This window comes from Mytilus galloprovincialis, chromosome 1 (genome assembly GCF_965363235.1).
Source record: "Mytilus galloprovincialis chromosome 1, xbMytGall1.hap1.1, whole genome shotgun sequence".
In the NCBI taxonomy this organism is placed as follows: domain Eukaryota; kingdom Metazoa; phylum Mollusca; class Bivalvia; order Mytilida; family Mytilidae; genus Mytilus; species Mytilus galloprovincialis.
Window position 1 is genome coordinate 23,543,680 of NC_134838.1, and position 24,180 is coordinate 23,567,859.

At 30.6% G+C, this 24,180-nt stretch overlaps 1 protein-coding gene and 1 long non-coding RNA gene across 10 annotated transcripts in view; one reads left to right on the plus strand and one right to left on the minus strand.

Annotated features, from left to right (window-relative positions):
• Window positions 1-24,180, plus strand: part of LOC143070043 (uncharacterized) — a 76,775-nt gene that overhangs the window by 7,416 nt on the left and 45,179 nt on the right. Inside the window, exon 1 of one of the 8 annotated variants that reach the window (XM_076244710.1) lies at window positions 9,036-9,188. The exons of the other annotated variants lie outside the window; for them this stretch is intronic. The gene's annotated coding sequence lies outside the window, so the exon portion shown is untranslated. Of the gene's footprint in view, window positions 1-9,035; window positions 9,189-24,180 lie in introns of those variants that run through there. 8 annotated transcript variants of the gene reach the window in all.
• Window positions 9,406-24,180, minus strand: part of LOC143070160 (uncharacterized) — a 43,713-nt gene continuing 28,938 nt past the window's right edge. Inside the window, exons 3-6 of one of the 2 annotated variants that reach the window (XR_012976522.1) lie at window positions 23,570-23,687; window positions 19,355-19,448; window positions 11,816-11,904; window positions 9,406-9,673 (exon numbers count right to left, since the gene is read on the minus strand). This is a non-coding gene — a long non-coding RNA (uncharacterized LOC143070160). Of the gene's footprint in view, window positions 9,674-11,815; window positions 11,905-19,354; window positions 19,449-23,353; window positions 23,688-24,180 lie in introns of both variants that reach the window. The other variant, XR_012976523.1, reaches the window with a different exon arrangement.

The window sequence follows — 24,180 nt, forward strand, 5'->3', positions numbered from 1 at the left end:
AACCCTCTCATAAGTTTATACTAAGCACTTGTACATTTTAAAATCTACATATAATCCATATCATTTTGTAAACAAATTATGTCCACATGGTAAACTTATTATAGGTCTATATACAATGGCCAGCATTCCTCGGATACTTACCTTACCTATTCAAAAGTATGTGTATCTGGTCTTTAATCACCATCGGGCCAATTTTAAACAAACTTGTGCATAAATCATCTCTAAATTAATTAATCCTGGCTTTAATGTCTTTATAGACTACTTGACATAAACCAATCCAATGTTTAGGTAGGTGTTGATGAACAAGATTCAAAAGGTCAGATAATTCATTTATAACTATCCCATACACAGTTGCCTATATGTTGAATACCAAAGATTTTCAATAAAGGTCAGAGAAAAGTGAACTTAAGTTAACAAATAATTGCATCTCTTCAAACCTCAACCCTCATTCAGTCAACATAAGTCTCCCGATTCACCTTATGCACTACAAACACAATCCTCTTATACAGGAATGGACTTTGAATTAGTTAAGAACTTATAAAAAAGGAGTATGCTAGGTGTCAATTACTTTTGAATCCATGCCATTGCAGGTAAAACGTAAACAATAGAAGCAGTTGCATGGTCCCATTTCATTAATGGTGTGAACAATTTTAAATGAACATTGAAAATTGAAGGCATAATGTATTGTATGGAGTGGAGTATTGGAGTGGAGTGTTGGAGTGAACTTTTGGAGTGAGATTTTGGAGTGAAATTTTTGGAGTGAGATTTTGGAGTGAAATTTGATGAAAAATTTTGTAGTGAATAATTTAAAAACAAACTATACTGAAATAGAAATAAAAAAATGCATGCAGTGAAGTATTCGAATAATAATGTTTCGAATAATAATGTGAACGACCTCATATCAACAGTCCTTTATAAACAATTTCAAATTCTCCTGATCTACTGATGCATAACTAAGAGTTATATAATTATTTAGCATTGTGATTTCCCAATCTCTTAAGAATCTGGCAGCATCCTCATTAGGAGAATTTTACATGCTCGTGTATTAGGTTTAGTCCCCATTTCCATTCTTAATTATATTATATTATTTTGTAAAATGAACAAAAAATCTTCACATTATCATGTTTAAAAGTATCATATTTATTGTTTTTGCACTGTTGTTTTTAGTTTTTTAAATGATTTACAAATTAATTGACTTGAGCTTCTGTTTAAATAAAAAAGAATGTTTAAATGTTTTCAACAATGATGAAAGTATTTTCTGAATTTAATTTAGATGAAATTTGGATTTATGAAAAAATAAGTTATTAATTGGTATTACCCAGCTATCATTTTGGTATCAATAGAACACAATAATAAAAGATGAACTGTTATTTCCTGGATTTACATTGAGAAAATATTGTTACACCTGGGGTGTGTGGTTAAACCTTCGTAGCAGGCTGAGCTATAAATATAAATATAAAACATAGGTAATATGGTAATTTTTAATACAGGCACTGGTATAGATACATCAATAGTAATATCATATCATATATATATATGATAAATCTCCAATATGTGGATACATATTAACAAGAGAGATTGGTCAAATTTCAATATTTACAAAACTATATACTAAATAGTATTTAGTTGTAGTTATAAGGCATATAATAATTATGGTCTCAATAAAATATATAAGTCTTGAGATTCATTACGTATGTTGGTTGAAGGAACCGCATATAATAAAAGTTGAAAATAAATGAACCTTGTTGTCAAATCTATAAAAGATATTGTTGAAAATCTATATAGGAAAAAAGAAATAGATTCACAAACTTATAATTTCTTGAGGAATAATAATGAATCAAAACACGGACACATGTACCTTCTTCCAAAAATTCATAAAATTAATCTAGAAATAATTAATGAGGCATTCTGAACTGGTCAAATAGTTGGAAACATAAACATTCCTTACCGACCAATCATCAATAAGTGTAACTCTCCCACAAGACGCATTGAAAGATTACTGGGTCTAATCTTAAAACCATTATTGAAGAGGCATAACTTTTACATTCAAGATACAAAACAAAAGACTTCATTAATAAAATAGAGTCACACAAGGTCACAAAAGAATGCATCCTTATTGCCTATGATGTAACGTCGATGTACACAACTATGAACATTGATAACTTAGAAGAAACAGTTATCAATTCATTAGAATCAATTGACACACAAGAATATAGTTTCAGCAGATTTTACTATAATGTTGCAGTATTTCTTAGCGTGTGAACTGGGTTATCACAGGTTTCAGGTAATAATATATTATGTAAATCATTTGCGGGTTGTACCAATATAGAAAAAATTTAAAAATATGTGATATTGAAAATTTTTACTTTATAAAAGAAAAAAAGAAAATGAATATACAGATAACAGAAATTATGCAAGAAAAATATAAAAAACTATTTAAAAAAAAATTAAATTCGTTAACAGAAAATAATAAATGAAAATTCGTTAACAGAAAATAATAAATGAAAGATCATGATGTGTACATTTGAAATATCAAATTCCCAACCTCCAAAAATTGGTTGGATGGGGTTATTAAGTGCAAAAATCAAACTTTTTAGAACATGGCGTTGTCGCATATCAAATGAAAGCTCATCTACCCTGTTTTACATATATCATACTTCGGATCTCAAAAATGTAGGCGGATGAGGTCATTAAGTGTAAAAAGCGAAAAGTTTCAGAAGGTATGCTTGTCGTATATCAAACGAAAGGTCGTACAAAGAACATTACGAAAACATCACTTTTACAGGAAAGACCTTTCAATTGTTTTAAAAACAATTGAGATACTAGTTATTACGAATTTTATTCTTTGCACAAAGATATGAGCATTATTATGATATTCCGGTTCAATGAGTTTTCCCAGATTTTTGCCCATTAGGACTTCGAAATTCTGTGCAATTCAATATGCACTTTGTCACCACAAGTCAAATGACACTCCCACAAGGTGAGTTAATGAGGGGAGCATATTTCATATTTTTAAATGAACATGACCAAATAATTATGCATGATTATCTGTGATCAAAATTTTAATCAATATTTAGCACTGTAATTTTTCTTTATTTATTTTTAATGAATACTTGTTCAAAATTAAACAAAACATTTAACCCCTGACATTCTACTAATAATATACTATATACTCTAAAATTTCACCAAAAAAAAATTACTCCAAAATCTCACTCCAAAAATTTCACTCCAAAATCTCACTCCAACACTCCACTCCAATACTCCACTCCAACACTCCACTCCATAAAATACATTATGCTTTAAAATTGTGTTGATATAGGTTTTGCATAAATCAGGAAATTGCCTTTTTCAATTTTATAACATAATTTGTTTGCAACATTTCAACTAATCTCAATAATTATGTTTTACTTGAGTATGCCACAATTTGCAATGGCATTTACGTGATCTGTGCTAAGAAAAATTGTACTTCATCACTGTGATTATTGTATGTGGGATGTGCTTATAGTGATATCACTTTCATTTGTAACATATATGCACTCTTAAATAACTATCCAAGTCATTTATAACAAATCTTGGCAAAGTTAAGAAACAATTTAATACCCAAGAGATCAATATAACATTTGATTTAAACTATATATCAGTAGAAAAAAAAGATAAATGAGTTAATTCTATGGGGTTGAACAACCAACCAGTTATTGTTCCCATCATATTTAACGAAGCATTAGTAAAAGTTGTACAGAAAAGATAAATGACCTTTTGACATTTGACTGCTAACAAAGGGAAAGAATAAAACATTCATCACTGCAAATTAGCTTTTGACCGAGACAAATTACAGGTAAAACATTTTACAAAAGATAATGACTGAATGCAAAACACTTTGTCAAATCTGTGAAATGACAGGTTTTCCATGGTGACTCATTTTAGTAGAGCATGATATATAGTTGCATTACCTGAGACAACCTTGTGGAACTATTGTTTACTATAGGGATAAGCCATGAGTACATTAACCCTTTCCTCCATTGACATTTTTTTTACACATACCTGATTCGCATAGGATTTTTTCAATTAAAAAAAATCATCAGGTTTAAAGTATCAATGCATTGCAAAAAGGAATATTTCATCAATGAAATTCCAGTCAAATATTCTCTTGAATATCATTTTTATATTAGATACAAATTTTATAAGTTCTGATAAAGATTTTTCCTTGGTAAGACGTTTCAACTGAAGCACTACACAGGCGTCAAAAGGCGTCATTATGGAGTAAAGGGGGTGGCGTCAAAAAGCGTCATTATTGAGGAAAGGGTTAAAGGGCACCCTAACACACAATACGAGTACTAAAATTGTTTTAGTTATAAAATTGATTGTTGAAAAAAATCTGTCAAAATCTGTCACTATGTAATACCTAAAAGCTATTATAATAGAGAAGTCATGAAATAACAGGGTAGGGGGTCCCTTAATGAGCATTTAAGGATAATTCAAAGGCTACCTTTAAAAAAATGTTTTATAACATGGTTGGGTTTTGTTTGTCCTAATGACTAATAGAATTGGTTGTCAGAATCTTTTCCTTACAAAGAGGTAAGCAGGATTAGCCTCCAAACACAACACTAGGAGGATTGCAAAAAAGTTGAAGCAAGTATTACAGTACAAAAAAGTTGAAGCAAGTATTACAGTACAAAAAAGTTGAAGCATGTATTACAGTACAAAAAAGTTGAAGCATGTATTACAGTACAAAAAAGTTGAAGCAAGTATTACAGTACAAAAAAGTTGAAGCAAGTATTACAGTACAAAAAAGTTGAAGCATGTATTACAGTACAAAAAAGTTGAAGCATGTATTACAGTACAAAAAAGTTGAAGCAAGTATTACAGTACAAAAAAGTTGAAGCAAGTATTACAGTACAAAAAAGAAAGAGTAATGATAAACACAAACTCTTTTAGTATTAAAGTTTTTTAACATAGATTATAAAGAAGATTAAGAATTTTCACTTTGTTGTTACCCGTCTGAATCAATTGAAGGGACATAACTCTGAAACCATTATTTTGATAATAATGAAAATAAACTTTGACCTGCACCTCATGCCATGGTAAATAGAAATGTTGCAAAGTTATTTAAGGTCCTATTCCAGAGAATATTAAATTATCATCAGGAAACTGTCTGAGTTGGATTTACAGTCATACAAAAGGTAATCCTATAAGAACTTATCCCAAATCCTTGGTAAAATTTTCATCTTTATCATCTAACAAGAGTGCACACGCTGAAATGTCTCGCCTTCTATACTAATCATTGATATTATGTTGATAGTCCTAAGTATAAAGCTAAGCTTTATAACAACTGTACCATAAACTTAACATTAACCAAGATAACTAAACAAAGACCAATGAACCTTGAAAATGAGGTCAAGGTCAGATGAACCATGCCAGGCAGACATGTACAGCTAACAATGCTTCATATATAGTTGACCTATTACTTATTGTTTAAGAAAAATAGACCAAAACACAAAAACTTAACACTGTGCAATGAACCGTGAAAATGAGGTCACGGTCAAATAAAACCTGCGCGACTGACTTAAAGATCATAAAATATTTCCATACACCAAATATAGTTGACCTATGGCATATAGTATTAGATAAAAAGACCAAAACTCAAAAACTTAACTTTGACCACTGAACCATGAAAATGAGGTCAAGGTCACATGACATCTGCCCGCTAGACATGTACACCTTACAATCATTCCATACAACAAATATAGTAGACCTATTGCATATAGTATGAGAATAACAGACCAAAACACAAAAATCTAACTATAACCACTGAACCATGAAAATGAGGTCAAGGTCAGATGACACCTGCCAGTTGGACATGTACACCTTACAGTCCTTCCATACACCGAATATATTAGCCCTATTGCTTATAGTATCTGAGATATGGACTTGACCACCAAAACTTAACCTTGTTCACTGATCCATGAAATGAGGTCGAGGTCAAGTGAAAACTGTCTGACAGACATGAGGACCTTGCAAGGTACGCACATATCAAATATAGTTATCCTATTACTTATAATAAGAGAGAATTCAACATTACCAAAAATTTGAACTTGTTTTTCAAGTGGTCACTGAACCATGAAAATGAGGTCAAGGACATTGGACATGTGACTGACGGAAACTTCGTAACATGAGGCATCTATATACAAAGTATGAAGCATCCAGTTCTTCCACCTTCTAAAATATAAAGCTTTTAAGAAGTTAGCTAACACCGCCGCCGTAGCCGCCGCCGCCGCCGTAGCCGCCGCCGCCGCCGGATCACTATCCCTATGTCGAGCTTTCTGCAACAAAAGTTGCAGGCTCGACAAAAAACAGTCTTAATGTATTAATCCTCTTAATATATTATTTACAATTTTGTGAAATGTGAAAGAATGGAAAATCTATCAGTCTCAAAATCTACAATTGTTACATACATTTATCATTGTCTCAGACAGAGGCTAGGATTTCTTTTGATTAATTCATTTTAAAAATTGTATCTCATAATTCTATTACATAAAACAAAATCTATGCAAATCAAATTATTTTCAAAGAAAAGAAAGAGGATGGAAACAATCAATTGCTGTTAAAATTGTATTAAACACACATGCTAATCTTAACCTGATCAATAAGAAACATTGTGAACATCTATTTTCACTTACAATGTATTTTATTCAAACAAAGCAATGTTTACAAGAAAGCTATTCAGGATCAATGTACAATCACATTTATAGAAAAGTCTCCTTTCTTCTTTTTGTTTCAAAATACATTTAAATAAATCCTATTAATTGTACATATTTATATTCCCATCCTCAGACATGCAAACCAAAGGTTTCATTTATATGATTTCTAACTTGACATGCAAGGAGCTCATATATGATAATGTATGTTACCTCTGCACACTCATACTTAAATCCAGAAAAAAAAACAAATCCTACTCATAGCTATAACGGTTTAGTGTACATATAAAAAAAATAATTTGTGGTATGATTGCCAATGAGACAACTTTTCACAAGAGACCAAAATGACATAGGAATTAACAACTATAGGTCACATTACGGCCTTCAACAATGAGCAAAGCCCATACCACATAGTCATCTATAAAAGACTCATAAATGACAATGTAAAACAATTCAAATGAGAAAACTAACAGCCTAATTTATGTTTGTTCAAGATTTTTTTCCAAACACAATTGTTTTCGTAACATTTGGTTATGACAAGTGTTGTATCATCTTTTTAAATTAATCCGTCTGCTTGCTTTCCATCTAGGTTGATAATAATAAAGTGAAAATGTGAAAAATTATTTTTCTCTGGATTTAAAGTTTCTTTAATGATATTTTAATTTTTGAAAGAACTCTTAACAAATAATCCTTTAACAGACTTTTTTGGGAGTCATATCATCAAAACACTTCAATTCTTTCTCTCCCTCTTTGGCCTGAAATTTCTGAGTTTATGATCATCATGATGCATCATATTCAACATATAAAAATATAATTTTTTGCAATGTAATTTTAGTGTTGAAATAGATGTAATAGATTGAATATCAAAGAACATGAATGTGTCCATAGTACTAAAATCAGTCGACTGTGAATTTGGGGTCAAAACTTTAGTTTGTTATTAAATTAGAAAGATCATATATAGGGAACATGTGTACTATTAGTTTCAAGCTGATTGGACTTCAACTTTATCAAGAACTATCTTAATAAAAAAAAACTTCAACCTGAAGCAGGACAGACAGACAAACGTGCGGATAGACGAACAAGTGCATAGACGAACAAGTGCATAGACAGAAAAACATTATGCCCTTCTACTATCGTAGGTGGGGCATAAAAACGTGTTTTATAAAAAATGTACACTTTCTAGTCAAAATTGATGATTTTGATTATAAATATGTGCATACATATATATAAAATAACCATAATCAAGTACAACATATATACATATTTAAATCCCACATTCCATTGTGAAATGTGTTACCATATCACATACTTGTCATTGTTATAATTTCTGATCAATATCTAAAAAAAAAGTAAAAATGCATACAGAACAGACTCAATGTTAAAAATAGCAATACAATAGATTTTGCTGACAGTTGTACTAACTTACTAACCCAATATGGATTTTAAGAGAAAGGGTCCTATTTAGCTCAAAATAGAATTGAAATTTACACTCAAATAAAAATACTACAGAATTGGTGGAAGTGGTCAAAACTCAAATATATATAAATGTCAACTGCATTTAGGCAAACTATATCTATCCAGTCTTTGTTTAAAGAATACTTAGTATTGAAATTTTAGCAAAATACAGGACCATTTTTTTAGGTCTTTCATAATACCTCTACATATTCATTTATAAAATATATGACTTGTTTCAAAAATATTTGGTTTATAATAAAAGTGACCTAAAGTTTCTAGAGGCTAAGGGTTTGAAAAACCTCAGATATATGAACAAGTGTACTCAGATCTATTATTGCACCCTATAATTTGAATAAATTTTGGTAAACATCACACAAATTGTAATAGAATGTTCTATACATCAGTTCTGGCGAAGAAGTTGATTTTATAAATTACCATGAATTGCCCAGGCATTGTGATCATCTCTCAAAAAGTAATAAATAAATGCAAAAGTGTAGAAATTCTATTAACTTTGTTAATTTGATTGGTGATTTAAATGAACAGATGCTACTACAGCAGAAATGAGTAGCGTTTTATGAACTCTTCTCCAGATGAGAAAAGGTTAAAAAATGTAATCATGCAGAGTAACAGGAGGCTCATAAAACTTCATCATGTCAAGATCAAAATATCTATTGATGTTTCTAGATAAATAAACTTTTAGATTGCCTGGGGAAATAAATTGTATAGTTCTGCTCTATCAGCAACTATTGACGCAAATTTCTGCTCCTAAAAAATTTAATTAATAAAATGTGTATATAATTTTTCAAATTTTCTATTCAGTTGTGAGATAACTTTCTCATTGAGAACTTGTAAAAAGGTTACCTGGATAGATATTTAACAACATACACTTTGACACAACCCCCTAGAGCATGAAATAATTGTCAATATCAGTCTAGTCAGATATTGTGTTAAAATACTTTAGTCACACAGGATAATAATTCTTAGAGGAATAAACAACTAAAAGAACAATTCCCAGGTGTGGGAAATAATTACAAAAAGGTAAGTACTTTTAATTAGACCTTAAATATCATGTTTCCCATTAGGAAGTAAATTAATACCTTTTTACAGTTTGATCATATATTCATTACTTTAGGACTGGATTAGTGCCAGTTTTCTGTGATTTATTACAAAAATAAAGTATAAGGATTTGTGTACAAAAATGTCTTACATCAATCAATTATTGGAAATTCCATAAGAAAAACGTATTATATATATAAAAACATAAGGGTAAGTTGCTTTTTTATTGAATTTTGTAACTTGTACTGTACTCAATATGATGATCTGTATATTAAATTGAATAGCTACAATGGCTCTCTATGGGATTTCTAGGAAGTAAAAACTCTCCTAATGTGGGAGTCCTAGGAAGTATATGTCAAACTGTTGTTCCTAAGGTAATAACTGAACTCCAGGCATTATTATTAATGTTGATACGATCAGAAACATGTCCATGTTCTTTCACTCAGTAGTATCCTGGGATTTACCTCCTACAAAATATAACAGTGGGAATTATATATTGTTGATTCTTTGGCAAATATATAGACTAGACTGACCTCAATCTACTTTATGATCTAAGTTTGCTTCTCCAAAATTATCACTTTTTCACACTGGCAAAAAAAGTACAGTAATTTCTACTACCACTATACTCTGAGACAATACTATACTTTATTTGTCATTTAGAGGCCTTTTATAGCTGACTTAGCGGGATGGGCTTTGCTCATTGATGAAGGCCGTACAGTGACCAATAGTTATTAATTTCTGTGTCATTTGGTCTCTTAAGGAGAGATGTCTCATTGGAAATCATACCACATCTTCCTTTTTATATTTTTCACGGCATTTCCATTCATAAAATAACTATTGCTTTTCCAGCAATATCCTAATATTTCATGATCATTGCTGTACTTACAAGTAGAAGCAATCCATTCATAGTATTTATCCACTGACTTATCTTATTCAGCATAAAATTAAGTACATCCAGATAGTATGAAACTTTATGTAAATTTTTGGTTTATAGCTAGGTTTAATTGTGATTTATATATTGTTGTTTTGTGGTGACAAGTGATGACTACACAAATGCATATAATATGATGTCACCATACAAATGAAAGTAGCTGCTTCAAAATTTTAAAGGTAGAAATGAGGAAATATTTACATGAAATTAATAACTATGAAGCAGGGACATAATATATGTTTATATTTCTAAAGAAAACCTATTTCTGAAGTTAGTTCAACACAAAGTAAAAAACACATAAAACAAAATACTTATTGTACAAACACTGTGAGGGCATACTAGTTTGGTTAATATACAATGACTAAATAATAATAGCCCATTCATCATTTCAGGTTTCCAATACAAAAAAATGTCTTCTCATATTTAAACTGCCTATGGGACAGTAAAAAAACTTAATGAATTTTAGTAACATTGAATTGATCTTAATATTAAAATAAGATGTGTAATGATTGCCAATGAGACAACTCTCCACCAGAGACAGTAATGGTGTAGAAGTTAACCAACCAGCTAATGATACATGCAAAATATAGCTCTATCTATATTTAAACAGTGATTAACTATTTCCTGTTAATTATTCTTGTGAAATTCTAATTTTGTGAATTATTTTTCTCCTCCATCTTGAATTATGACAGGCCAGTTTAATAATAAGCCCTGAATAATCTGTGTTAAGCATCTCATAACAGATTAGACTTGTCATATTAGAGGCCTGTTTTTCAGTAAGGTAAATACCCACTGTCCAGTTTTATCACCAATAAAGATAACATGGCCTTTGAGGGCACTGACTGTTATGGTCATAATGACACTTATCAGATGGAAATCAAATATTAGATTTAGGGCAAGAGTTGATTTTATTATCTTGATTTTGAATTTAAATTAGAATTCTGGGTCTTTTTAAGTGAAACTACTAAAATTACATTTTTAATTTTTATATTAATTTAAGTGCATACTTCAGTCTTGTTTTTACGTCTAAGATTGTAATGATAAAATGCTATAAGAATCACCAGATTACACAGCCATGTAAATTCTAAATAAGAACTTTTTAATATTTTCACCTCCTTTAAACACATAATATGTTTACAACATTTGCCTTGACTGAGGCTTCAACTCATTGTTTTCATTCATCCTATACATAAGAATGCTTAACACCTATCTTGTCTCATTGGCAACCATCCCACATCTCCTTTTTTTCATACTGACATTAGTTAAAAGTTATATGGATATTTCTACCTAAATTGGAAAACATAACCAATTCTGACAATAATATGCACAACTCATATTTTATTTAAATCTGTTTATTATTCCAACTCTTTAAAATTCATGAGCAGGTTTCAACTATCTATAACAAATCACAACACTTAAATGTCAATGTCTATTTCATAAAAGGTAACTTATGCTTTCAAGGCAAATTATCTGCACTTAAATATAAAACGAATTAGGAACGGATATGTGAAATTATTATTATGAATAATCTAATTTATCCGTTTTGCATAATCAAAGGTCACAGTCCGTTTTCATTGACTATACATGGAATATTACAATCTGAATGATCTGACAGTTTGAACATATTATGATCTGAGAAAAGGTGTTATGTTATTGAATGACCATAAGTTTTTCTCACCTCTTTTGACAATGAGTTACTGGTACGTGGACTGGTCCTATGTCTTATTACTCTATGTATTCCCATTGATAAGAGCTGATCCTTTCTGCCTGTAAAAACAAAATTAATCTTTAAGAACAATATGAGGGTTTGTGCTATTCACCTTTCTAAGTTTTGTTTTGTGGACTTCAGTTTTCTGTTTACATTTTCTCTTATGATGTCTGTCTTACTTCCCCTTATGGTTTTTGAATCCACCATCCACCTTGTGGCTTCTTGACAGTTAACAGGAGTAATTACTCCATTTCAATAAATGCTGAAACTCTTGCTTATTTAGGCTGCTTGTTTCTTTTTTTTTTTTTTTTTTTTTTTATTTCTTCCCCTTGTATACTTTCATGTAAGAGAGTTTTCTATGACATATTTCAAAACCTTATTGCACTCTATAATATTCAAAGGCAGAAAAATGCAGGACAATGCATCAGTATATAACTAAAGTGTTTGACTATATGTGTGTGCTGATTAACTGTTTACCATATTTGGATTTCAGCTTAAATGGAAATGTTTTTGAACAGGTTTAATGTTTTTTTTAATCTTTATATTGGAAGAAAAATAAACTTTACATGTCTTCATTTAAAATGAAAATCCACTGAACTGGAATATATTCATTTCAAGGTCAAATTATTACAATCTCAGCTGGTTTTAGTCAATATGAATAATAGAGGTTTTTAAAAGCTACAACAAAAATTTGTATTTGTAGGTTTATCAAAAATTTTGGATATCAATGTCTTATAAGCTAGACAAATTATATTCTAGCATTTAGGTTAAAACAATTTTACAAACATTTCAACTTCTCCTTTTATAAATCACTGCACTGGTATAATTTAGATAAAATCTATTTGTTTAAAATTAAGGTTTAAAGTGGCCACTTATTTTGTATATGGAAGCACTGAACATTACCTATCAAAAAGACCATTTTAACAAACTTTGATATATATAAATTCAATACATGACAAGATGTTGTCAAAATGACATCAAAACAGTTTGTTTTACATAAATTATATCATAATTAATCAAGAGTCATATTTCTTGAATAGCAAAAGTGAAAATATTACAATCATCCTGACCTTCATTTTGTAATGCAAAAACAGTATATTTCAAAAATTTAATTCGATCAAATTATCCAGAAATTATTGAACGGAATAGACATAATGTGCCATTTTCCAATCAATCAGGAACTACATGTATAACTCTTGAACAGCAAGTTCCAAAACTGTCAATAACAAACTAGACCTCTATTCTATAATGAGAAACAAAATATCAAAATTTGAAATACATTTGAACTATGGTTCACAAATTATAAAATAAAATAAAGGGTTCTTGTTATTACATGTAAACAGCTAAAGTGTCTAACTCTTGTAATCAGCCTGTCCAGTTGCCAAACTAACTCAAACTGATTAACTGGATTTTTAGTCAGATAACCTGATTAAAAAATCAATATTCACTTGAAATAAAAATTGACTTACAAGATATATGTTTGAATTCCTTATATGACAAGGAAAGGAAATTTTTGTTTTTGCCTGTTATTTGTTTACTGAAAATTAGGTGTCTGTGTAGTGTCAGATGTATGGTCATCCAGTGGCGGATCCAGGAATTTTCATAAGTGGGGGCCCACTGACTGTCTAAGGGGGGGGGGTTCACGTTCACGCTTCAGTGATTCCCTATATAAGCATTGCTGCAACCAAATTTTTTCCCAAAAGTGGGGGCCTGGGTCCCCCCCCCCTAAATCCGCCTCTGTCATCGCTGTTGGATTATTCTCACAGTTTGTACATAGACTGCAGAAAAGAGCTTACTATATGGTGTGGATGCTTGTACACTGCTGGTCATTGAGTAGTGACCATTGGGTATATTTTCTAATTGATTTGTGTTGTTCAGACCCAACATATTGTTTTATTCAAAAAGGCCATTTGGATTTCAAATCTATGTTGGTTCTAATGTATATACTATAGTCATGATAGTAAGGCATAGTTTTTTGCAAACCATTTATCATTTATGTATCATGCAAAAACAATTAAAATAACCACAAATATTCTAAATTTCTTTATTTATTTCATGTAATTCTTATAACAACATAATACTTATGTAAGTTTTTCCATTTCACTGTCAACTTTTCTGTCGCCATACACATTCTTTAAACTTAAGATTGATCATTAATTTTACAAGTGAAAAGAAGCAAAAAATTATTTCCCTTTAGGGCTTTAGAGAGATGATCCACAAAGTATGTGTGGTTATTGTTTCTTTGCCATTTAAAATGTGAGTGGTCAAAAAATGTCCTCGGTTTTCTATGTTATAGATGTAATTTCTCATATCTCTGCTTTAATCATATAACAGGAGGCTGATTTATTGAACAGGAAATTCCCCCCCCCCCCCCCCTTTCCCCCCTTGTGGAACATCATAAATGGGCTATACGTCAGGCCGATCCAGCCATTTATAAAGGGGGGTCCCAACCCAGCAGAAAAGGGGAGGGGGGGGGGTACAAACAATATGTTTCACATTCAAATGCATTGATCTTCCAAAAAAAGGGGGGTTCTAACCCCGCTCTGTATGCCACTGAAACATAGACCTTTTACATGTCAGTCAAACCCTTAACATGGCCTAGTTCTGGATCTTTTAAAAATCCTAGATCCATCTCTGAACAATAGTATTCTTATGAAGCAGTAGTATTTTCCTGTTTTTGTTTGTTTTTGTTTTCAACTCTTGCATCAACAGCATAGGATAGGTTTATTAGAGAAGAGGAATAACACCCTAACAGGGAAGTGATCTAAATCACCTGTCAACACCTGTGTATGTTGTTCTCACCTGTGTATGTTGTCCTCAGGTTGAGGGTAATCTGTATTTGTATGCAGTGTATTAATCTGGTACCTAATGTAATACAATGATTGATAGGACTGTCATTAAATGAAATAACTGATTATCATCACCTTCTACAATCTATATATAATTTCCTGTAATTATTTCACATTGTAGGGTGTCACTAATACAACACAGCATATCACGTTTTAATAACTAAACCTATATCAATCTGTAATGAAAAAATCATTATTCTAACCAGCTTGGTTGCATCATAGATGTATTACATCTATGGTTGCATGCAGTAAAAAAGTTATTACCCAAAGTGCTTTGATATAAATGAATGACACAGTTAGATGTGTTATGTAATTAGTAAACAAAGTGAAATTGTATAAAGAAGTTTCATTGGCTTTGGTGGATATTGGTGGCAAGATCCAGGAATAAAACTCTCATAGTTGCCTCGTGAGGCATTGGATTGGAAACTGTCAGGTTATAACTTTTCCAAGTCATGTTTGGAGGAAAAACACACTTTTGAAAATAGGCAGCAAAATCTTCTTGGAAACTGCAAGACCCTTCCCAATTACTGAACTCTGTGGTAGTCAAATGTAGTGCATATTTATGTATACAAGCAATCTCTTTCTAAATGAGATAACTATAGACCAGAGGGTTTAACTTGTAGATATTTTTAGTATAATGCACTAAGAGATTGTTATAAAAGATTTTAGTGAAAATGGAGAAAAACATGACCAGAGGCAAAATAATTACAAAAATGTCTACTTTTTAAACATAAACTATGCACATTAAAAACATTAAGAATATTTTGATGAACAACAACATTACAACACATCTTTCAACATACTATACAAAACATACTAGGCCATTGGTTTTCTATTTGAATTTTTTCACATTTGTTATCTTTTCAAGCCCTTTTATAGCTTAATTATTATACAATTTCCTCATTGTTGAAGGGCCCACAATATAACATGCTTACATTCTTGGCACATGGTCTTTGAAAGTTGTATAAAGAAAATCATATAGCATCTTCTTATTTTTAAATAGGTACATGTATATCTAAAAGACAAGACTTTCACATGTGCATTTATATTCTTGGAAATGCAGTATTCAGGGACCTATTTCTTTTTGTTCATAATTGAGGGGTGACATAGAGGTGCTTATTTCAAATCTCTCTTTTTTTGTAAATTTTGTAGGCTCTTTTTCCATTTTTTCCCCTCTCTATTCATAGATCCCTCTTTTTATACTCCCTTAATAGAACATCCCTATTTTGTTTATCCCCTCTATCCCACATCCAAAAGTGTGTCACCCCCTTTATAACTATACTACCATAAAATTGGATAAATTCTGATTGCAAGATTTATTATGGACCTATGCTTCAAACACGGACTTCATTTATTTTGATGTTTTTAAAGCTGCAAATGATTATTCATACACACAAATATTATTTCTTGGTTAACCTGTATTAATTACAAAGATGTAAACCTGCGATACAAATAAATCTTAAACATGACTGTACATATGTTTTTCACAGAGAGGGGGAAATGAAGATAATCATATTTTATTTTATCGTTTTTCTTCGTGCAAACATTTTCATCAAATGAACTGAGTGAACCAAATGGAAAAAAAAGAACATTTTACGAGATAAAATTGTTGTTACAAAGAAAATATTACATTGTCAAATCTGATATTTGACAAAATTTTTATGTTGCATTCGGATGTTTAGTATTAAATTATACATCAAGTTGCTAGGAAACAATCTTTAAAAATAAAAAAAACTGAAATTTATTGACAGTTTTTGTCCAAACATGCACACTGAAATGATCAAATTTACCTTGGTTGTTTGTCTTCTAAATGCAAAAATTAAGAGGTGTGGGTGTAGGGTGGATTAAAGTGCTTTTGAAGTTTGAATTTTTTTGCAGATTTATTATTTAAATTGAGTGTTCCTACTAAGAATGTTAAGCATGGTGATGAACTATGACCCTTATCTCCAAATTAGTGTGTACTACGGTATACCATGCATTTTTTCCAAACACATTTGAGCATAATACTTTGCTAAAATGGATTTTCTAAGACCTATTTACTAACATTGTTTGTATCAGTTCCTTCAATATGCATGCAGTTCGAGCATATAGGTAAATAATCCTATAGTTGCATACCGCTACATCAACTTAATTTGGAACTCTGGCGGATAGGAGTCTCATTGGCAATAATTCCACATCTTATTTTTTTATAAAGCATGCATTATAAGGCTTTTTAAGTTGCAGTAAATGCATTTAAAGGTTTGAAAGTTTGTTGAGGGTTCAGTTCTATCAGCAGAAGTATAATTGCATAAATTTGATAGATGACTCTGAATATCCAGTAGCCTAGACTAAATTCCTGTGGTCAGTGGTTACAAACTCCCGGTGCAGTCCTAAATGATTAAAATACTTTTGATATAATGCTTCAGTTCTCTATGGGAATTCTGACATTAAGATACTGGCAAATCTATTTATAACTACCTCACTACAAAGTTTTACAAATCTTTATTCAAAGTAAACCACACTGTTTACTAAAGTTGAACATTATTTATATAAATTTTCTTAATTGACAGAAATATGTAGGGTAGCTCAAACCATTTATTAAAAGAACATCCTGCAAAAGCACAAGATGAAGTTTCTCAAAAAGATTTTGATAATAAAATTCATCATTCCCCCAGCAGCTGTTATGCTTTCAATCTCATTAATCATGGCAGCACACAGATATAGAATGCAGTCCTACTGTTTGTAATTTTTATCAATTTCAAAACTTTAATAAAATGTGTGTACCTTTCTGGTTATACTTGATGAAACATTTTTACCTGTCAGGTAATCTAACACCCACATGTCTCCCGGATTTATTTTGCTATTATTTAAGATTTGAGGATATAATAAACGTGGACTATAAATTAGGTAAGGGTATTTTAAATCATGAAGTTCTGCAGGCTTATTTACACTGTGAGAAAAAAAGTTTTATACTCAATCTTTTAAAGCTGCATATTTAAGTCACCTTGGGGAGGGGCAAAAGCAAGAGAAACTAACATTAAGAGGAAATTGATCTTCTAATTGAGGTTTAAAATGCATTCATATTACAACATCATGATATGAAGAGTATGACCTTGCAAGATGGTTTTCACTTAAAAAAGGTGACCTTTAAAGTAAGTTTGACTATACTCATGGTACTAGTGAAACTAAAGATTGCTTTGTAACTTTGTAAATACACTATACAAATCCTTGGTTAATATAACCAAAAAATCTAAGGAAAAATTTCATTAATTTGATCCAATCAAATCATATCAATGTACTTTTAAAAAAAATGCTTTTAGATTAAATAGTTTTATAAACACACAATAATCTGTTCCACTTTTTATTTTATAAAAATTATCTTTCTTTTTTTGTATGTTCAATACATGTTGTACAGTACTCATAAAAACATTTTACCAAAGGTTCTTTATTTACTTCTATCAAACACAATCAAAGTCTTAACCCTTTCCTCCATAGTGACGCCTTTTGACGCCACCCCCTTTACTCCATAATGACGCCTTTTGACGCCTGTGTAGTACCTCAGTTGAAACGTTTTGACTACAAAGTGTCTGCAGTAGACTTAATAAAATTTGTATCCAATATGAAAAGGAATATCGTAGGAATATCTGACTTTAATTTATTTGATGAAATATTTGTTTTTTGCAATGCATTACTACTTTAAAGCATATTTTTAGCATTTTATTGAAAAATCCTTATGCGAATCAAGTATGCAAAAAAATAAAATCAATAGAGGAAAGGGTTAAATGACACAACAATAAGATTATATCAGCAGGTAACTAATTGTAGGTTTTGTACCTATATATATTTATGAATTTCACAATGTAAATATGTATTTAAATACCTAGTACATACAGTTTTTGCATTTTTGCTGTAAAATAAATATGAGTAATAAATTTAACATATTTTACCACAGGGTCAAGGTTCTTTGAATTCAAATAAATATTACAACAAATAGCGATACAATCTTCAAAAGATAAGCTATTGTATCAGGTGCTTTAGGGCCAGTCACATAAGTCCCTGTTTAAAGACATCTTTTATGTGAAAATAGCAATACAATATCAAAAAGGACTGTTTACAGGGAAATGCATGTAAACTTGCAATGAAGCTAGTCAAACTACCATGGCCTTTTACAAGGACAAGCGAGTGAAGTTAATACTTGATGTTCATGGCTAAACCTAAGGAAAAGGGGAAATTCAACCCATGAAAAAATAAAAAGTGAATACAAGCAATATTGATAAAAATTTATAGATAGCTTTTGGTACATTTTTTCATCCTAAAAACTCCTCAATTACCTAAATGTACTTCTATTATAAAAGTAATTGATATTTATCACTGTAGCCAGCTATAGATTGCCAAGTAATACCAATTTTGCAAGATTTTATATTCGTATTCAACAGGGACAGTGTTAATGCCATAAAATTGAGTTGAAAGGTTCAGCTTCAAGCCCTGGGTTGGAGGAAATAAACTGCACAACTGATTCAATGACGACATTATTTTTCAACTCAACTGCCCCTCCCACCTCTAGTTGGTCTTCATGTCAATAATTGCTGGAATATTTTTTCTGTGTTATAAAGAGTTTATTATAATATACTGATGATTGCCCTGAATAACATATTCTTAATTCATATCAGATATTTCTTACTTTGGTATTCATCATCTATCGAAAGGCATTTATAAACTGGTTATCATTTCAGACAGTGTGGCTTCTTATCTCACACAAATGCTTGACAGTTTCTCTGAAAATAAAAAAAATATCATCAATTGATTGAAATGATCCATTGTGTATTGCCTTCTATACAAAATGATACAGCCTGTGTTTTAAGTCAAGCAGTTAACAGCCTCTTTTTATCTACATATTAATGTATATTTGCCTATCAGAAAACTGAAGATCTATATAGTATGGTCTAGTCATAAATCTATGTGAAAAAAAAATATGAGGAACAAAATCAATGGATAAATATTTATTGGTGATATACTATCTGGAAGAAACTGAATACAATTCCAATGGAAAGTAATCATAATCAGTATGATTAAAATGATTATCTTTTTAAGACTATTGTTACAACAGCCTGTAAACTACAGCATGTGCTCTGGTAACAGACCATGCTTAAACTGATATAAAATAACAGACAATCAATGGAGTGTGGAAAATAAACCTGATAAAAAGACAATCATTTCTGCATTAATACTGGCTTACAATTGAGGTTCCATATGCATACCAATGCTTAGGATGCTATTCAATAGGGGATTAATAATGACATCAGGTCTCAACTTATATAATGTCAAATGTGCATCTGTAAAATATGTCAAATATGTGCACTGTTAATTGCAGAATAGAATTAGTATATCAAATTATCTTCAAAATTCTAATAAATTGTCTTTCTATAATATCCCCAAACTAAATAATATGATCAGCAAATTACTTTTAAGCAATAAATATAAACAATATAATCTTTATAAATATGGCTCTTAGAAAATTTTGCTGATAAATGAACATATTCTTCAAACTTTTCATTTTTTGTCACAACTTAAGCTGGATATGGAAAGAAATGAAATAAGAAACAAGACTGTATTTTGGAAATATTAGTAATTTTGTTGCCCAACAGCGAATCCCTTCCCTTTTATCTTATTCCTTTACATTGGGATACCTCATGTATAGAAATTCACTTTTGTAAGAAATTCCTATGTAAACCCTCATGTCTATCAACAGGATTTATAATGTTAGAGACAGGCTATATAAAGGAGGCTAGAATTCCAATTTCCCAGATGGTCTTTGTTCTAACATTAGAAACTTCACAATATGGACTATTGTGTTTTAATGTAGCGTTTAATCAAAATTCAATATTATAACTGTGATTATAGTAAAAAGGCATTAATTTTGATGCTAATGGAAAACTGAGTCAATAGTAAGAGAAAACGATAACTTTGGATCACTACTAATCATTTTCCCTAAGTCTGTGTGGTATGACTGGTAACTTATATATTTTATCTGATAATTTATAGTACTCTTAAGATATTTATAATTTATTATAAACAAACAACTCAAGCAATAAAATTTGAACCTGTGTCTCATGTTAAAATCCAAGACATTAAAAGGTTCAAATTGGTAAAATAATCTTTCCTCCTTTTCATTCATTTTTAAATATGGAAGTACATTACAAGTTAAAAGCATCACCATGATCACATTAGAATTCCCACTTGATTAAACATTATTGTATCTCCAATTTCACATAAATATATGTATCTAAAATTCTTTGCAATGATGTGAAAATAGTTTATTGACTTTAAAATGTAAAACCAGGGATGAGGGATTTACATGTTTAATGGTCCAGCTATATATATGTTTGTACTACAATGTATCTCGTCCAGCTATATAAATGTTTGTACTACAATGTATCTCGTCCAGCCATATAAATGTTTGTACTACAATGTATCTCGTCCAGCCATATAAATGTTTGTACTACAATGTATCTCGTCCAGCTATATAAATGTTTGTACTACAATGTATCTCGTCCAGCCATATAAATGTTTGTACTACAATGTATCTGGTCCAGCCATATAAATGTTTGTACTACAATGTATCTCGTCCAGCCATATAAATGTTTGTACTACAATGTATCTCGTCCAGCCATATAAATGTTTGTACTACAATGTATCTCGTCCAGCCATATAAATGTTTGTACTACAATGTATCTCGTCCAGCCATATAAATGTTTGTACTACAATGTATCTTACTACAATGTATCTCGTCCAGCCATATAAATGTTGTACTACAATGTATCTCGTCCAGCGTTGCCATTTTACAACAAGAACTTGACATATCAAAGATGTCTTCTAATTACAGGAACCAAGTATCAAATTCTTATCAAAATGTATTTGATCTGTGAGATAATACTTTCACTTGAGAGATAAATTATATCCATTAATTATAGTAGATAATCATGTCATCCTGTCAATTATATTCCCATAAAGAGGTAATTACTCCAACATATGGTGTGTATGTAATGCCACTGTCTTAAGGGAAAGGATCTTGTTAATCACTACTTAATCCTCAAGTCCCCAGAAAATGTAAACAAACATTGAAATGTCAAGAAATTCAAAATCTGTTTGTAAAAATAACCTTGTGGAGATTCTGTGTTAGCTTTACATCAAAACCATGGAATTAATTATTCTTTTGTTTACATGAATGACATGCCATAAGAATCCCTGGAAGTTACTAGAACTGTTTGACCTGTTCCTGAACTAAGTTGATATCATTCAATCAATTTCTGTCTTTACTAGCATGCAGATCTCTCTCTTTCATCATGAAAATATTGATAACATGTAAACTGCAACTTCTAACCTCTGCTTATACTTTTATGCCACTTTTTGTATTTGTCAATCAACAAAACCAAATGGCTCATGATTAATAGAGATTTTTATGGGCTCTTCTAAATTTTCCAACAACTATGAAAAAACAAAACTTCCCCATCTGTCTGCTTAGTTATTAAAGGTATCATTTTGGGTTTCATATTTCTAGAGCTGTTTTGTTTATTTCAATTTATTTGAATACTGAAGTGTTACCTTAGAAATATGCCTTCTACAATGTTACACAGTGTTCCTTTGAGATCTATGCTTATACCTTTTCACTAAAATTCAACACTAAATCATAATTAGTCTAAATCATACAGGTTTTTTCTATTTTATCAAAGGCTGTAATCAAGTCAAATAATATATCAATGTAGTAAGTGCTGCACTTTTCCAAAAAAATTTATAAAAAAAAAAGCAGCCAAAATTCAATGTAATATGTCCTTTCATTAAAACATAATTCTAGAGGTTCAAAACCTTCTTAACAGATATTTTTTATTGATTTATTGGTTAATTGGGCACAAATTCAACAATTATTCATCAACATGACCTTTGAACAGTAGCCAAAAAACATTAAGTGACCTATAGCTGACAAAGGTCAATTGTGTGAATTCAAATGTCGTATCATACTTGTCAACGAAAATGAGTTTTTACTTTTTATCATTAAAATGCCTCACTGCTTTACTAAAGCGTGTATATAGATCGAATGCATGTCAAAATGTTGTTTTAAATATGGGCACTCACTCAGAACTAACTAAATTATTTTTATCACAGTACATAGATTTTTAATTTTCCTTTGAAACAAATTTCACAATCTGAAGAAGTGAAAAACAGCCTTAGTCATTAAAATTTCATGTTAAAAATTACCTGTAATTAGATCTGATATCTAAAAACAAAACTGACCTCAGATTTATGTGGTCATCTTGACCATAAATTAAGGTGCAGACATTGCTCTGATTAGAAACAGGTGTGGTTAACCTAAACTTCCCACCCACATCCTGGATAACTCTGACTCAAGTTTTAAGTGAAATTTATTCAGAGAATCATAGGTAAAATATCTTTTGTCATTTCTATGATGTCAATGCATTATGTAAACAAATGATAAAAGTGACAGGGGAGATCTCAAAGTAGTTATTATTATACAATGAGTAAGCTATACATATGTAGTTCTATGGTATACATAACTTCTACACTTTATCGTATGGTATCAGAAAATGTCATCAACTACTGGATGTAAAGTGTGAACAAATATGACATCTTCACATTATCAACTCACTACAGAAATAATAGTTACCTCAAGGTCTTAAAGTCAAACTGTAGTCTTATTTGTCTTATTTATCTTCTGTTTCTCTTGATCAAGTAATATGTTTTAGTTTCAATTTCTCAGAGAACAATCACAACTCTGTGCACAGTGGTAATAAGGGGATCCAAGGAGGACAGACAAGGGACCTGTTTTCTTCTCTCTAATTAGGGGAGTATTCTGGTTTCTTTTCTACTGAGTCCCTCTCACCTTTTAGCAAAAAGTCCTTGGGTCTGCCAGTGGTGCTCTATTTATTTCATCAGATTCACTATTATCAAATCATCAGACAATGTACTTTAAAGATGTTGTCATGTAAAACCATTATTTTCTGTTGAGGAAACAATATGAAAAAGATGGTAAAAAAAATACAAAAAACAAATTGTCTCTACATCTGTTGGATTTTTGTAAACATCATTCTTCAGTTTACTCTCATACTTCTGAAACCCATATATATATTTCTGTAACAACCATTGTCTTAAGTAAAGATTGCCTATAAAAATAGTCACTTCTTTTTAGTCGTGGCAATACAGCTCTTTGGACAAGAAAATATTACCAGTAATATGGTACATAGATTTGCCAAAATCAAATCGTATACACTACAGTGTGTCTCAAGTTTCAGGACCCTCAAATTACTGTGACCTTCTTATTCAACACTAAATTGACTAAATTATAAAATTGTATCTCATTATATTGTAATATTCCAATTGTCATTAAAATGAGGATAAAAGCAAGTTAGTTCTAAAACTATGTGTGAGAGTAGACATTTTATTGTATTACTTGAGTTGCTTTAAATAAATGTGTTATATTTATACAAAATACTT